Source organism: Sminthopsis crassicaudata, chromosome 6 (assembly GCF_048593235.1).
Source record: "Sminthopsis crassicaudata isolate SCR6 chromosome 6, ASM4859323v1, whole genome shotgun sequence".
Taxonomy (NCBI): Eukaryota; Metazoa; Chordata; class Mammalia; order Dasyuromorphia; family Dasyuridae; genus Sminthopsis; species Sminthopsis crassicaudata.
In genome coordinates, this window is record NC_133622.1 from 132,775,924 (window position 1) to 132,794,012 (window position 18,089).

Genomic DNA, 18,089 nt, shown 5'->3' on the forward strand with positions numbered 1-18,089 from the left:
TTTTTTTTTTTTTTGTTAGATTCTTTTCTGGAGCCTCATTCCAGAAAAAAAAAATTTAAATACTTTTCTACATATTCTCTTTTTAAACAGATACATTTCTAGAATTTTTTCAAAAACCTCAATCTAGAAAAAAAAAATCTTTTCTTGGGAATTTTCTCTAACCTCTCTCGTGAAGCAATTCTTTTCTAGATGCTTTTCTAGAGCCTCAATCTAGAAAACATTTTTTCTGGATCCTCTCTCTGGAAAAAAGACTTTTCTAGATTCTTTTCTAGAGTCTCTACCTAAAAAAACGTTCCTTTCTAGATTCTTTTATGGATAACTCTCTTAAAAGAAAGATTTGTAGATTCTTTTTTAGATCCTCATTCTAGAAAATTTTTTTCTAGATAAGTTTCTAGTTCTTCTTTCTAGAAACATGTCTTTTCTAGATGATTTTCTAGAACTTCAATCTAGAGAAAAATCTTTTGTAGAAACTTTTCTGCATCTTCCTTCTAGAAAGAATTCTTTACTAGATCCTTTTCTAGAGCCTCAACTTTGAAAACATAGTTTTCTAGATTTCCTATCTAGAAACAAGTCTTTTCTAGATTCCTTTCTAGAGCCTTATGCTAGAAAAAAGTTTTTCTAGGCTCTTTTCTGGATCCTCTTTCTAGGAAAAACTCTTTTCAAGATTAATTTCTAGAGCCTCAATCTTAAAAAAACGTTCTTTTCTAGAATGTTTTATGGATCATTTCTTCTGAAATCAAGGGTTTTTTTTTTTCTTTTGTTAGATTGTTTTCTGGAGCCTCATTCAAGAAAAAAAATTTTAAATACTTTTCTACATAATCTCTTTTTAAACCGATACATTTCTAGAATTTTTTCAAAAACCTCAATCTAGGAAAAAAAATATTTTCTTGGAAATTTTCTCTATCCTCTCTCGTGAAATAATTCTTTTCTAGATCATTTTCTAGAGCCTCAATCTAGAAAACATTTTTTTCTGGATTCTCTTTCTAGAAAAAAAACTTTTCTAGATTATTTTCTAGAGTCTCAACCTAAAAACGTTCCCTTCTAGATTCTTTTATGGCTAACTCTCTTAAAAGAAAGATTTGTAGATTCTTTTTTAGAGCCTCATTCTAGAAAATTTTTTTCTAGATACGTTTCTATTTCTTCTCTCTAGAAACATGTCTTTTCTAGATTATTTTCTAGAACTTCAATCTAGAGAAAAATCTTTTGTAGAAACTTTTTTGCATCCTCCTTCTAGAAAGAATTCTTTACTAGATCCTTTTCTAGAGCCTCACTTAGAAAACATAGTTTCCAGATCTTTTATCTAGAAACCAGTCTTTTCTAGATTCTTTTCTAGAGCCTCCTGCTAGAAATTTTTTTTCTAGATTCTTTTGGGGAACCTCTCTCTAGAAACAACTCTTTTCTAGATTCTTTTCTAGAGTCTCAATCTAAAAAACATTCTTTCCTAGATTCTTTTCTAGGGCCTCCTGCTAGAAAATTTTTTTCTAGATACGTTTCTAGTTCTTCTCTCTAGAAACATGTCATTTCTACATGATTTTCTATAACTTCAATCTAGAGAAAAATCTTTTGTAGAAACTTTTTTACATCCTCCTTCTAGAAAGAATTCTTTACTAGGTACTTTTCTAGAGCCTCAACTTTGAAAACATATTTTTGTAGATCTTCTATCTAAAAACAATTCTTTTCTAGATTCTTTTCTAGAGACTTATCCTAGAAAAAGGTTTTTCTAGGCTCTTTTCTGGATCCTCTGTCTAAGAAAAACTCTTTTCTACATTCTTTTCTAGAGCCTCCTGCTAGAAAATTTTTTTCTAGATTCTTTTGTGGAACCTCTCTCTAGAAACAACTCTTTTCTAGATTCTTTTCTAGAGCCTCAATCTCAAAAAACGTTTTTTTCTAGTTTCTTTTATGGATGATTTCTTCTGAAATCATGTTTTTTTTGGTTAGATTCTTTTCTGGAGTCTCATTGAAGAAAACATTTTTACATACTTTTCTAGTTATTCCCTTTAGAAAAGACACTTTTCTAGATTCTTTTCGAAAACCTCAGTTTCGAAAATAATTTTTTCTAGGAACTTTTCTAGATACTTTCTCTAGAAACAATCCTTTTCTAGATTATTTTCTAGAGCCTCAATCTAGAAAACATTTTTTTCTGGATCTTCTCTCTAGAAAAAAACACTTTTCTAGATTCTTTTCTAGAGTCTCAACCTAAAAACGTTCCTTTCTAGATTCTTTTATGGATAACTCTCTTAAAAGAAAGATTTGTAGATTCTTTTTTAGATCCTCATTCTAGAAAATTTTTTTCTAGATATGTTTCTAGTTCTTCTCTCTAGAAACACGCCTTTTCTAGATGATTTTCTAGAACTTCAATCTAGAGAAAAATCTTTTGTAGAAACTCTTTTGCATCCTCCTTCTAGAAAGAATTCTTTACTAGATCCTTTTCTAGAGCCTCAACATTGAAAACATAGTTTTCTAGATTTCCTATCTAGAAACAATTCTTTTATGTATTCCTTTCTAGAGCTTCATGTTAGAAAAATGTTTTATTAGGCTCTTTTCTGGATCCTCTTTCTAGGAAAAATTCTTTTCAAGATTCTTTTCTAGAGCCTCAATCTAAAAAACGTTCTTTCCTAGAATGTTTTATGGATCATTTCTTCTGAAATCATGTTTTTTTTTTGTTAGATTCTTTTCTGGAGCCTCGTTCCAGAAAAAAAAAAAAATTAAATACTTTTCTACTTATTCTCTTTTTAAACAGATACATTTCTAGAATTTTTTCAAAAACCTCAATCTAGAAAAAAAAATCTTTTCTTGGAAATTTTCTCTATCCTCTCGCGTGCAGCAATTCTTTTCTAGATCATTTTCTAGAGCCTCAATCTAGAAAACATTTTTTCTGGATCCTATCTCTAGAAAAAACACTTTTCTAGATTCTTTTCTAGAGTCTCTATTTAAAAAAAGTTTTTTTTCTAGATTCTTTTATGGATAACTCTCTTAGAAGAAAGATCTGTAGATTCCTTTATAGAGCCTCATTCTAGAAATTTTTTTTTCTAGATATGTTTCTAGTTGTCTCTAGAAACATGTCTTTTCTTGATGATTTTCTAGAACTTCAATCTGGAGAAAAATCTTTTGTAGAAACTTTTCTGCATCCTCCTTCTAGAAAGAATTCCTAACTAGATCCTTTTCTAGAGCCTCGACTTTGAAAACATAGTTTTCTAGATCTTCTATCTAGAAACAAGTCTTTTCTAGATTCCTTTCTAGAGCCTCATGGTAGAAAAAAGTTTTATTAGGCTCTTTTCTGGATCCTCTTTCTAGGAAAAACCCTTTTCAAGATTCTTTTCTAGAGCCTCAATCTAAAAAAACGTTCTTTTCTAGAATGTTTTATGGATCATTTCTTCTAAAATCATGTTTGTTTGTTTGTTTTTTTTTTTTTTTTTTTTTTTTGTTAGATTCTTTTCTGGAGCCTCATTCCAGAAAAAAAATTTAAATACTTTTCTACATATTCTCTTTTTAAACAGATACATTTCTAGAATTTTTTCAAAAACCTCAATCTAGAAAAAAAATCTTTTCTTGGAAATTTTCTCTATCCTCTCTCGTGAAACAATTCTTTTCTAGATCCTTTTCCAGAGCCTCAATCTAGAAAACATTTTTTCTGGATCATTTCTCTAGAAAAAACACTTTTCTAGATTCTTTTCTAGAGTCTCTTCCTAAAAAAACATTCTTTTCTAGATTCTTTTATGGATAACTCTCTTAGAAGTAGTATCTGTAGATTCCTTTATAGAGCCTCATTCTAGAAAAATTTTTTCTAGATACGTTTCTAGTTCTTCTCTCTAGAAACATGTCTTTTCTTGATGATTTTCTAGAAGTTCAATCTAGAGAAAAATCTTTTGTAGAAACTTTTCTGCATCTTCCCTCTAGAAAGAATTCTTTACTAGATCCTTTTCTAGAGCCTCAACTTTGAAAACATAGTTTTCTAGATCTTCTATATAGAAACAAGCCTTTTCTAGATTCCTTTCTAGAACCTCATGATAGAAAAAGGTTTTCTAGGCTCTTTTCTGGATTCTCTTTCTAGTAAAAACCCTTTTCAAGATTCTTTTCTAGAGCCGCAATCTAAAAAAACGTTCTTTTCTAGAATGTTTTATGGATCATTTCTTCTGAAATCATGGTTTTTTTTTTTTTTTTTTTTTTTTTTTTTGTTAGATTCTTTTCTGGAGACTCTTTCAAGAAAAAAATTTAAATACTTTTCTACATATTCTCTTTTTAAACAGATACATTTCTAGAATTTTTTCAAAAACCTCAATCTAGAAAAAAAAATATTTTCTTGGGAATTTTCTCTATTCTCTCTCGTGAAACAATTCTTTTCTAGATCATTTTCTAGATCCTCAATCTAGAAAACATTTTTTCTGGATCCTCTCTCTAGAAAAAACACTTTTCTAGATTCTTTTCTAGAGTCTCTTCCTAAAAAAACGTTCTTTTTTAGATTCTTTTATGGATAACTTTCTTAAAAGAAAGATTTGTAGATTCCTTTATAGAGCCTCATTCTAGAAAATTTTTTTCTAGATACGTTTCTAGTTCTTCTCTCTAGAAACATGTCTTTTCTAGATGATTTTCTAGAACTTCAATCTAGAGAAAAATCTTTTGTAGAAACTTTTCTGCATCCACCTTCTAGAAACAATTCTTTACTAGATCCCTTTCTAGAGCCTCAACTTTGAAAACATAGTTTTCTAGATCTATCTAGAAACAAGTCTTTTCTAGATTCCTTTCTAGAAGAGCCTCATGCTAGAAAAAAGTTTTTCTATGCTCTTTTCTGAATCCTCTTTCTAGGAAAAACTCTTTTCAAGATTCTTTTCTAGAGCCTCAATTAAAAAAAACGTTCTTTTCTAGAATGTTTTATGGATCATTTCTTCTGAAATCATGGGGTTTTTTTTGTTGTTGTTGTTAGATTCTTTTCTGGAGCCTCATTCAAGAAAAAAAATTAAAATACTTTTCTACATATTCTCTTTTTAAACAGATACATTTCTAGAATTTTTTCAAAAACCTCAATCTAGAAAAAAAAATCTTTTCTTGTGTATTTTCTCTATCCTCTCTCGTGAAACAATCCTTTTCTAGATCATTTTCTAAAGCCTCAATCTAGAAAACATTTTTTCTGGATCTTCTCTCTAGAAAAAACACTTTTCTAGATTCTTTTCTAGAGTCTCTTCCTAAAAAAACGTTCTTTTCTAGATTCTTTTATGGATGACTCTCGTAAAAGAAAGATTTGTAGATTCTTTTTTAGAGCCTCATTCTAGAAAATTTTTTTCTAGTTACGATTCTAGTTCTTCTCTCTAGAAACATGTCATTTCTAGATGATTTTCTATAACTTCAATCTAGAGAAAAATCTTTTGTAGAAACTTTTTTGCATCCTCCTTCTAGAAAGAATTCTTTACTAGGTACTTTTCTAGAGCCTCAACTTTGAAAACATATTTTTGTAGATCTTCTATCTAGAAACAAGTCTTTTCTAGATTCTTTTCTAGAAACTTTTCCTAGAAAAAGGTTTTTCTAGGCTCTTTTCTGGATCCTCTGTCTAAGAAAAACTCTTTTCTAGATTCTTTTCTAGAGCCTCAATTTAAAAAACGTTCTTTTCTAGATTCTTTTATGGATCATTTCTTCTGAAAAATGTTTTATTTATTTTTTTGCTGTTAGATTCTTTTCTGGAGGCTCATTCAAGAAAACATTTTTAGGTACTTTTCTATTTATTCTCTTTAGAAAAGACACTTTTCTAGATACTTTTCGAAAAACTCAATTTCGAAAATAATCTTTTCTAGGAACTTTTCTAGATACTTTCTCTGGAAACAATTCTTTTCTAGATCATTTTCTAGAGCCTCAATCTAGAAAACATTTTTTCTGTATTCTCTCTCTAGAAAAGACACTTTTCTAGATTCTTTTCTAGACTCTCAACCTAAAAACGTTCCTTTCTAGATTCTTTTATGGATAACTCTCTTAAAAGAAAGATTTGTAGATTATTTTTGAGAGCCTCATCCTAGAAAATTTATTTCTAGATACATTTCTAGTTCTTCCCTCTAGGAACATGTCTTTTCTAGATGATTTTCTAGAACTTCCATCTAGAGAAAAATCATTTGTAGAAACTTTTTTGCATCCTCTTTCTAGAAAGAATTCTTTACTAGATCCTTTTCTAGAGCCTCAACTTTGAAAACATAGTATTCTAGATTTCCTATCTAGAAACAATTCTTTTCTAGATTCCTTTCTAGAGCCTCATGGTAGAAAAAAGTTTTTCTAGGCTCTTTTCTGGATCCTCTTTATAGGAAAAACTCTTTTCAAGATTCTTTTCTAGAGCCTCAATCTAAAAAAACGTTCTTTTCTAGAATGTTTTATGGATCCTTTCTTCTGAAATCATGTTTTTTTTGTTGTTGTTGTTATATTCTTTTCTGGAGCCTCATTCCAGAAAAAAAAAAATAAATACTTTTCTACTTATTCTCTTTTTAAACAGATACATTTCTAGAATTATTTCAAAAACCTCAATCTAGAAAAAAAATCTTTTCTTGGAAATTTTCTCTATCCTCTCTCGTGAAACAATTCTTTTCTAGATCCTTTTCTAGAGCCTCAATCTAGAAAACATTTTTTCTGGATCATTTCTCTAGAAAAAACACTTTTCTAGATTCTTTTCTAGAGTCTCTTCCTTAAAAAACATTCTTTTCTAGATTCTTTTAAGGATAACACTCTTAGAAGTAGTATCTGTAGATTCCTTTACAGAGCCTCATTCTAGAAAAATTTTTTCTAGATACATTTCTAGTTCTTCTCTCTAGAAACATGTCTTTTCTTGATGATTTTCTAGAAGTTCGATCTAGAGAAAAATCATTTGTAGAAACTTTTCTGCATCTTCCCTCTAGAAAGAATTCTTTACTAGATCCTTTTCTAGAGCCTCAACATTGAAAACATAGTTTTCTAGATCTTCTATATAGAAACAAGCCTTTTCTAGATTCCTTTTTAGAACCTCATGATGGAAAAAGGTTTTCTAGGCTCTTTTCTGGATTCTCTTTCTAGTAAAAACCCTTTTCAAGATTCTTTTCTAGAACCTCAATCTAAAAAAACGTTCTTTTCTAGAATGTTTTATGGATCATTTCTTCTGAAATCATGGTTTTTTTTTTTTTTTTTTTTTTTTTTTTTTTTTTTTTTTTTTTTTTTTGTTAGATTCTTTTCTGGAGACTCATTCAAGAAAAAAAATTTAAATACTTTTCTACATATTCTCTTTTTAAACAGATACATTTGTAGAATTTTTTCAAAAACCTAAATCTAGAAAAAAAATCTTTTCTGGGGAATTTTCTCTATTCTCTCTCGTGAAACAATCCTTTTCTAGATTATTTTCTAGAGCCTCAATCTAGAAAACATTTTTTTCTGGATCTTCTCTCTAGAAAAAAACACTTTTCTAGATTCTTTTCTAGAGTCTCAACCTAAAAACGTTCCTTTCTAGATTCTTTTATGGCTAACTCTCTTAGAAGAAAGATTTGTAGATTCTTTTTTAGAGCCTCATTCTAGAAAATTTTTTTCTAGATACGTTTCTATTTCTTCTCTCTAGAAACATGTCTTTTCTAGATTATTTTCTAGAACTTCAATCTAGAGAAAAATCTTTTGTAGAAACTTTTTTGCATCCTCCTTCTAGAAAGAATTCTTTACTAGATCCTTTTCTAGAGCCTCACTTAGAAAACATAGTTTCCAGATCTTTTATCTAGAAACCAGTCTTTTCTAGATTCTTTTCTAGAGCCTCCTGCTAGAAATTTTTTTTCTAGATTCTTTTGGGGAACCTCTCTCTAGAAACAACTCTTTTCTAGATTCTTTTCTAGAGTCTCAATCTAAAAAACATTCTTTCATAGATTCTTTTCTAGGGCCTCCTCCTAGAAAATTTTTTTCTAGATACGTTTCTAGTTCTTCTCTCTAGAAACATGTCATTTCTACATGATTTTCTATAACTTCAATCTAGAGAAAAATCTTTTGTAGAAACTTTTTTGCATCCTCCTTCTAGAAAGAATTCTTTACTAGGTACTTTTCTAGAGCCTCAACTTTGAAAACATATTTTTGTAGATCTTCTATCTAAAAACAAGTCTTTTCTAGATTCTTTTCTAGAGACTTATCCTAGAAAAAGGTTTTTCTAGGCTCTTTTCTGGATCCTCTGTCTAAGAAAAACTCTTTTCTGATTCTTTTCTAGAGCCTCCTGCTAGAAAATTTTTTTTCTAGATTCTTTTGTGGAACCTCTCTTTAGAAACAACTCTTTTCTAGATTCTTTTCTAGAGCCTCAATCTCAAAAAACGTTTTTTTCTAGTTTCTTTTATGGATGATTTCTTCTGAAATCATGTTTTTTTTGGTTAGATTCTTTTCTGGAGTCTCATTGAAGAAAACATTTTTACATACTTTTCTAGTTATTCCCTTTAGAAAAGACACTTTTCTAGATTCTTTTCGAAAACCTCAGTTTCGAAAATAATTTTTTCTAGGAACTTTTCTAGATACTTTCTCTAGAAACAATCCTTTTCTAGATTATTTTCTAGAGCCTCAATCTAGAAAACATTTTTTCTGGATCTTCTCTCTAGAAAAAAACACTTTTCTAGATTCTTTTCTAGAGTCTCAACCTAAAAACGTTCCTTTCTAGATTCTTTTATGGATAACTCTCTTAAAAGAAAGATTTGTAGATTCTTTTTTAGATCCTCATTCTAGAAAATTTTTTTCTAGATACGTTTCTAGTTCTTCTCTTTAGAAACACGCCTTTTCTAGATGATTTTCTAGAACTTCAATCTAGAGAAAAATCTTTTGTAGAAACTCTTTTGCATCCTCCTTCTAGAAAGAATTCTTTACTAGATCCTTTTCTAGAGCCTCAACATTGAAAACATAGTTTTCTAGATTTCCTATCTAGAAACAATTCTTTTATATATTCCTTTCTAGAGCTTCATGTTAGAAAAATGTTTTATTAGACTCTTTTCTGGATCCTCTTTCTAGGAAAAATTCTTTTCAAGATTCTTTTCTAGAGCCTCAATCTAAAAAACGTTCTTTTCTAGAATGTTTTATGGATCATTTCTTCTGAAATCATGTTTTTTTTTTTGTTAGATTCTTTTCTGGAGCCTCGTTCCAGAAAAAAAAAATTAAATACTTTTCTACTTATTCTCTTTTTAAACAGATACATTTCTAGAATTTTTTCAAAAACCTCAATCTAGAAAAAAAAATCTTTTCTTGGAAATTTTCTCTATCCTCTCGCGTGCAGCAATTCTTTTCTAGATCATTTTCTAGAGCCTCAATCTAGAAAACATTTTTTCTGGATCCTCTCTCTAGAAAAAACACTTTTCTAGATTCTTTTCTAGAGTCTCTATTTAAAAAAAGTTTTTTTCTAGATTCTTTTATGGATAACTCTCTTAGAAGAAAGATCTGTAGATTCCTTTATAGAGCCTCATTCTAGAAATTTTTTTTTTCTAGATATGTTTCTAGTTGTCTCTAGAAACATGTCTTTTCTTGATGATTTTCTAGAACTTCAATCTGGAGAAAAATCTTTTGTAGAAACTTTTCTGCATCCTCCTTCTAGAAAGAATTCCTAACTAGATCCTTTTCTAGAGCCTCGACTTTGAAAACATAGTTTTCTAGATCTTCTATCTAGAAACAAGTCTTTTCTAGATTCCTTTCTAGAGCCTCATGGTAGAAAAAAGTTTTATTAGGCTCTTTTCTGGATCCTCTTTCTAGGAAAAACCCTTTTCAAGATTCTTTTCTAGAGCCTCAATCTAAAAAAACGTTCTTTTCTAGAATGTTTTATGGATCATTTCTTCTAAAATCATGTTTTTTTTTTTTTTTTTTTTTTTTTTTGTTAGATTCTTTTCTGGAGCCTCATTCCAGAAAAAAAAAAATTTAAATACTTTTCTACATATTCTCTTTTTAAACAGATACATTTCTAGAATTTTTTCAAAAACCTCAATCTAGAAAAAAAAATCTTTTCTTGGGAATTTTCTCTAACCTCTCTCGTGAAGCAATTCTTTTCTAGATGCTTTTCTAGAGCCTCAATCTAGAAAACATTTTTTCTGGATCCTCTCTCTAGAAAAAAGACTTTTCTAGATTCTTTTCTAGAGTCTCTACCTAAAAAAACGTTCCTTTCTAGATTCTTTTATGGATAACTCTCTTAAAAGAAAGATTTGTAGATTCTTTTTTAGATCCTCATTCTAGAAAATTTTTTTCTAGATACGTTTCTATTTCTTCTCTCTAGAAACATGTCTTTTCTAGATTATTTTCTAGAACTTCAATCTAGAGAAAAATCTTTTGTAGAAACTTTTTTGCATCCTCCTTCTAGAAAGAATTCTTTACTAGATCCTTTTCTAGAGCCTCACTTAGAAAACATAGTTTCCAGATCTTTTATCTAGAAACCAGTCTTTTCTAGATTCTTTTCTAGAGCCTCCTGCTAGAAATTTTTTTTCTAGATTCTTTTGGGGAACCTCTCTCTAGAAACAACTCTTTTCTAGATTCTTTTCTAGAGTCTCAATCTAAAAAACATTCTTTCATAGATTCTTTTCTAGGGCCTCCTCCTAGAAAATTTTTTTCTAGATACGTTTCTAGTTCTTCTCTCTAGAAACATGTCATTTCTACATGATTTTCTATAACTTCAATCTAGAGAAAAATCTTTTGTAGAAACTTTTTTGCATCCTCCTTCTAGAAAGAATTCTTTACTAGGTACTTTTCTAGAGCCTCAACTTTGAAAACATATTTTTGTAGATCTTCTATCTAAAAACAAGTCTTTTCTAGATTCTTTTCTAGAGACTTATCCTAGAAAAAGGTTTTTCTAGGCTCTTTTCTGGATCCTCTGTCTAAGAAAAACTCTTTTCTGATTCTTTTCTAGAGCCTCCTGCTAGAAAATTTTTTTTCTAGATTCTTTTGTGGAACCTCTCTTTAGAAACAACTCTTTTCTAGATTCTTTTCTAGAGCCTCAATCTCAAAAAACGTTTTTTTCTAGTTTCTTTTATGGATGATTTCTTCTGAAATCATGTTTTTTTTGGTTAGATTCTTTTCTGGAGTCTCATTGAAGAAAACATTTTTACATACTTTTCTAGTTATTCCCTTTAGAAAAGACACTTTTCTAGATTCTTTTCGAAAACCTCAGTTTCGAAAATAATTTTTTCTAGGAACTTTTCTAGATACTTTCTCTAGAAACAATCCTTTTCTAGATTATTTTCTAGAGCCTCAATCTAGAAAACATTTTTTCTGGATCTTCTCTCTAGAAAAAAACACTTTTCTAGATTCTTTTCTAGAGTCTCAACCTAAAAACGTTCCTTTCTAGATTCTTTTATGGATAACTCTCTTAAAAGAAAGATTTGTAGATTCTTTTTTAGATCCTCATTCTAGAAAATTTTTTTCTAGATACGTTTCTAGTTCTTCTCTTTAGAAACACGCCTTTTCTAGATGATTTTCTAGAACTTCAATCTAGAGAAAAATCTTTTGTAGAAACTCTTTTGCATCCTCCTTCTAGAAAGAATTCTTTACTAGATCCTTTTCTAGAGCCTCAACATTGAAAACATAGTTTTCTAGATTTCCTATCTAGAAACAATTCTTTTATATATTCCTTTCTAGAGCTTCATGTTAGAAAAATGTTTTATTAGACTCTTTTCTGGATCCTCTTTCTAGGAAAAATTCTTTTCAAGATTCTTTTCTAGAGCCTCAATCTAAAAAACGTTCTTTTCTAGAATGTTTTATGGATCATTTCTTCTGAAATCATGTTTTTTTTTTTGTTAGATTCTTTTCTGGAGCCTCGTTCCAGAAAAAAAAAATTAAATACTTTTCTACTTATTCTCTTTTTAAACAGATACATTTCTAGAATTTTTTCAAAAACCTCAATCTAGAAAAAAAAATCTTTTCTTGGAAATTTTCTCTATCCTCTCGCGTGCAGCAATTCTTTTCTAGATCATTTTCTAGAGCCTCAATCTAGAAAACATTTTTTCTGGATCCTCTCTCTAGAAAAAACACTTTTCTAGATTCTTTTCTAGAGTCTCTATTTAAAAAAAGTTTTTTTCTAGATTCTTTTATGGATAACTCTCTTAGAAGAAAGATCTGTAGATTCCTTTATAGAGCCTCATTCTAGAAATTTTTTTTTTCTAGATATGTTTCTAGTTGTCTCTAGAAACATGTCTTTTCTTGATGATTTTCTAGAACTTCAATCTGGAGAAAAATCTTTTGTAGAAACTTTTCTGCATCCTCCTTCTAGAAAGAATTCCTAACTAGATCCTTTTCTAGAGCCTCGACTTTGAAAACATAGTTTTCTAGATCTTCTATCTAGAAACAAGTCTTTTCTAGATTCCTTTCTAGAGCCTCATGGTAGAAAAAAGTTTTATTAGGCTCTTTTCTGGATCCTCTTTCTAGGAAAAACCCTTTTCAAGATTCTTTTCTAGAGCCTCAATCTAAAAAAACGTTCTTTTCTAGAATGTTTTATGGATCATTTCTTCTAAAATCATGTTTTTTTTTTTTTTTTTTTTTTTTTTTTTTTGTTAGATTCTTTTCTGGAGCCTCATTCCAGAAAAAAAAAAATTTAAATACTTTTCTACATATTCTCTTTTTAAACAGATACATTTCTAGAATTTTTTCAAAAACCTCAATCTAGAAAAAAAAATCTTTTCTTGGGAATTTTCTCTAACCTCTCTCGTGAAGCAATTCTTTTCTAGATGCTTTTCTAGAGCCTCAATCTAGAAAACATTTTTTCTGGATCCTCTCTCTAGAAAAAAGACTTTTCTAGATTCTTTTCTAGAGTCTCTACCTAAAAAAACGTTCCTTTCTAGATTCTTTTATGGATAACTCTCTTAAAAGAAAGATTTGTAGATTCTTTTTTAGATCCTCATTCTAGAAAATTTTTTTCTAGATAAGTTTCTAGTTCTTCTTTCTAGAAACATGTCTTTTCTAGATGATTTTCTAGAACTTCAATCTAGAGAAAAATCTTTTGTAGAAACTTTTCTGCATCTTCCTTCTAGAAAGAATTCTTTACTAGATCCTTTTCTAGAGCCTCAACTTTGAAAACATAGTTTTCTAGATTTCCTATCTAGAAACAAGTCTTTTCTAGATTCCTTTCTAGAGCCTCATGCTAGAAAAAGGTTTTCTAGGCTCTTTTCTGGATCCTCTTTCTAGGAAAAACCCTTTTCTAGATTCTTTTCTAGAGCCTCAATCTAAAAAAACGTTCTTTTCTAGAATGTTTTATGGATCATTTCTTCTGAAATCATGTTTTTTTTTTGTTTTTTTTTTTTTTTTGGTTAGATTCTTTTCTGGAGCCTCATTCAAGAAAAAAAATTTAAATACTTTTCTACATATTCTCTTTTTAAACAGATACATTTCTAGAATTTTTTCAAAAACCTCAATCTAGAAAAAAAAATCTTTTCTTGGGAATTTTCTCTAACCTCTCTCGTGAAGCAATTCTTTTCTAGATGCTTTTCTAGAGCTTCAATCTAGAAAACATTTTTTCTGGATCCTCTCTCTGGAAAAAAGACTTTTCTAGATTCTTTTCTAGAGTCTCTACCTAAAAAAACGTTCCTTTCTAGATTCTTTTATGGATAACTCTCTTAAAAGAAAGATTTGTAGATTCTTTTTTAGATCCTCATTCTAGAAAATTTTTTTCTAGATAAGTTTCTAGTTCTTCTTTCTAGAAACATGTCTTTTCTAGATGATTTTCTAGAACTTCAATCTAGAGAAAAATCTTTTGTAGAAACTTTTCTGCATCTTCCTTCTAGAAAGAATTCTTTACTAGATCCTTTTCTAGAGCCTCAACTTTGAAAACATAGTTTTCTAGATTTCCTATCTAGAAACAAGTCTTTTCTAGATTCCTTTCTAGAGCCTTATGCTAGAAAAAAGTTTTTCTAGGCTCTTTTCTGGATCCTCTTTCTAGGAAAAACTCTTTTCAAGATTAATTTCTAGAGCCTCAATCTTAAAAAAACGTTCTTTTCTAGAATGTTTTATGGATCATTTCTTCTGAAATCAAGGGTTTTTTTTTTTCTTTTGTTAGATTGTTTTCTGGAGCCTCATTCAAGAAAAAAAAATTTAAATACTTTTCTACATAATCTCTTTTTAAACCGATACATTTCTAGAATTTTTTCAAAAACCTCAATCTAGGAAAAAAAATATTTTCTTGGAAATTTTCTCTATCCTCTCTCGTGAAATAATTCTTTTCTAGATCATTTTCTAGAGCCTCAATCTAGAAAACATTTTTTTCTGGATTCTCTTTCTAGAAAAAAAACTTTTCTAGATTATTTTCTAGAGTCTCAACCTAAAAACGTTCCCTTCTAGATTCTTTTATGGCTAACTCTCTTAGAAGAAAGATTTGTAGATTCTTTTTTAGAGCCTCATTCTAGAAAATTTTTTTCTAGATACGTTTCTATTTCTTCTCTCTAGAAACATGTCTTTTCTAGATTATTTTCTAGAACTTCAATCTAGAGAAAAATCTTTTGTAGAAACTTTTTTGCATCCTCCTTCTAGAAAGAATTCTTTACTAGATCCTTTTCTAGAGCCTCACTTAGAAAACATAGTTTCCAGATCTTTTATCTAGAAACCAGTCTTTTCTAGATTCTTTTCTAGAGCCTCCTGCTAGAAATTTTTTTTCTAGATTCTTTTGGGGAACCTCTCTGTAGAAACAACTCTTTTCTAGATTCTTTTCTAGAGTCTCAATCTAAAAAACATTCTTTCCTAGATTCTTTTCTAGGGCCTCCTGCTAGAAAATTTTTTTCTAGATACGTTTCTAGTTCTTCTCTCTAGAAACATGTCATTTCTACATGATTTTCTATAACTTCAATCTAGAGAAAAATCTTTTGTAGAAACTTTTTTACATCCTCCTTCTAGAAAGAATTCTTTACTAGGTACTTTTCTAGAGCCTCAACTTTGAAAACATATTTTTGTAGATCTTCTATCTAAAAACAAGTCTTTTCTAGATTCTTTTCTAGAGACTTATCCTAGAAAAAGGTTTTTCTAGGCTCTTTTCTGGATCCTCTGTCTAAGAAAAACTCTTTTCTACATTCTTTTCTAGAGCCTCCTGCTAGAAAATTTTTTTCTAGATTCTTTTGTGGAACCTCTCTCTAGAAACAACTCTTTTCTAGATTCTTTTCTAGAGCCTCAATCTCAAAAAACGTTTTTTTCTAGTTTCTTTTATGGATGATTTCTTCTGAAATCATGTTTTTTTTGGTTAGATTCTTTTCTGGAGTCTCATTGAAGAAAACATTTTTACATACTTTTCTAGTTATTCCCTTTAGAAAAGACACTTTTCTAGATTCTTTTCGAAAACCTCAGTTTCGAAAATAATTTTTTCTAGGAACTTTTCTAGATACTTTCTCTAGAAACAATCCTTTTCTAGATTATTTTCTAGAGCCTCAATCTAGAAAACATTTTTTTTCTGGATCTTCTCTCTAGAAAAAAACACTTTTCTAGATTCTTTTCTAGAGTCTCAACCTAAAAACGTTCCTTTCTAGATTCTTTTATGGATAACTCTCTTAAAAGAAAGATTTGTAGATTCTTTTTTAGATCCTCATTCTAGAAAATTTTTTTCTAGATACGTTTCTAGTTCTTCTCTCTAGAAACACGCCTTTTCTAGATGATTTTCTAGAACTTCAATCTAGAGAAAAATCTTTTGTAGAAACTCTTTTGCATCCTCCTTCTAGAAAGAATTCTTTACTAGATCCTTTTCTAGAGCCTCAACATTGAAAACATAGTTTTCTAGATTTCCTATCTAGAAACAATTCTTTTATATATTCCTTTCTAGAGCTTCATGTTAGAAAAATGTTTTATTAGGCTCTTTTCTGGATCCTCTTTCTAGGAAAAATTCTTTTCAAGATTCTTTTCTAGAGCCTCAATCTAAAAAACGTTCTTTCCTAGAATGTTTTATGGATCATTTCTTCTGAAATCATGTTTTTTTTTTGTTAGATTCTTTTCTGGAGCCTCGTTCCAGAAAAAAAAAAAAAATTTAAATACTTTTCTACTTATTCTCTTTTTAAACAGATACATTTCTAGAATTTTTTCAAAAACCTCAATCTAGAAAAAAAAATCTTTTCTTGGAAATTTTCTCTATCCTCTCGCGTGCAGCAATTCTTTTCTAGATCATTTTCTAGAGCCTCAATCTAGAAAACATTTTTTCTGGATCCTATCTCTAGAAAAAACACTTTTCTAGATTCTTTTCTAGAGTCTCTATTTAAAAAAAGTTTTTTTTCTAGATTCTTTTATGGATAACTCTCTTAGAAGAAAGATCTGTAGATTCCTTTATAGAGCCTCATTCTAGAAATTTTTTTTTCTAGATTTGTTTCTAGTTGTCTCTAGAAACATGTCTTTTCTTGATGATTTTCTAGAACTTCAATCTGGAGAAAAATCTTTTGTAGAAACTTTTCTGCATCCTCCTTCTAGAAAGAATTCCTAACTAGATCCTTTTCTAGAGCCTCGACTTTGAAAACATAGTTTTCTAGATCTTCTATCTAGAAACAAGTCTTTTCTAGATTCCTTTCTAGAGCCTCATGGTAGAAAAAAGTTTTATTAGGCTCTTTTCTGGATCCTCTTTCTAGGAAAAACCCTTTTCAAGATTCTTTTCTAGAGCCTCAATCTAAAAAAACGTTCTTTTCTAGAATGTTTTATGGATCATTTCTTCTAAAATCATGTTTGTTTGTTTTTTTTTTTTTTTTTTTTTTTGTTAGATTCTTTTCTGGAGCCTCATTCCAGAAAAAAAATTTAAATACTTTTCTACATATTCTCTTTTTAAACAGATACATTTCTAGAATTTTTTCAAAAACCTCAATCTAGAAAAAAAATCTTTTCTTGGAAATTTTCTCTATCCTCTCTCGTGAAACAATTCTTTTCTAGATCCTTTTCCAGAGCCTCAATCTAGAAAACATTTTTTCTGGATCATTTCTCTAGAAAAAACACTTTTCTAGATTCTTTTCTAGAGTCTCTTCCTAAAAAAACATTCTTTTCTAGATTCTTTTATGGATAACTCTCTTAGAAGTAGTATCTGTAGATTCCTTTATAGAGCCTCATTCTAGAAAAATTTTTTCTAGATACGTTTCTAGTTCTTCTCTCTAGAAACATGTCTTTTCTTGATGATTTTCTAGAAGTTCAATCTAGAGAAAAATCTTTTGTAGAAACTTTTCTGCATCTTCCCTCTAGAAAGAATTCTTTACTAGATCCTTTTCTAGAGCCTCAACTTTGAAAACATAGTTTTCTAGATCTTCTATATAGAAACAAGCCTTTTCTAGATTCCTTTCTAGAACCTCATGATAGAAAAAGGTTTTCTAGGCTCTTTTCTGGATTCTCTTTCTAGTAAAAACCCTTTTCAAGATTCTTTTCTAGAGCCGCAATCTAAAAAAACGTTCTTTTCTAGAATGTTTTATGGATCATTTCTTCTGAAATCATGGTTTTTTTTTTTTTTTTTTTTTTTTTTTTTTGTTAGATTCTTTTCTGGAGACTCTTTCAAGAAAAAAATTTAAATACTTTTCTACATATTCTCTTTTTAAACAGATACATTTCTAGAATTTTTTCAAAAACCTCAATCTAGAAAAAAAAATATTTTCTTGGGAATTTTCTCTATTCTCTCTCGTGAAACAATTCTTTTCTAGATCATTTTCTAGATCCTCAATCTAGAAAACATTTTTTCTGGATCCTCTCTCTAGAAAAAACACTTTTCTAGATTCTTTTCTAGAGTCTCTTCCTAAAAAAACGTTCTTTTCTAGATTCTTTTATGGATGACTCTCGTAAAAGAAAGATTTGTAGATTCTTTTTTAGAGCCTCATTCTAGAAAATTTTTTTCTAGTTACGATTCTAGTTCTTCTCTCTAGAAACATGTCATTTCTAGATGATTTTCTATAACTTCAATCTAGAGAAAAATCTTTTGTAGAAACTTTTTTGCATCCTCCTTCTAGAAAGAATTCTTTACTAGGTACTTTTCTAGAGCCTCAACTTTGAAAACATATTTTTGTAGATCTTCTATCTAGAAACAAGTCTTTTCTAGATTCTTTTCTAGAGACTTTTCCTAGAAAAAGGTTTTTCTAGGCTCTTTTCTGGATCCTCTGTCTAAGAAAAACTCTTTTCTAGATTCTTTTCTAGAGCCTCAATTTAAAAAACGTTCTTTTCTAGATTCTTTTATGGATCATTTC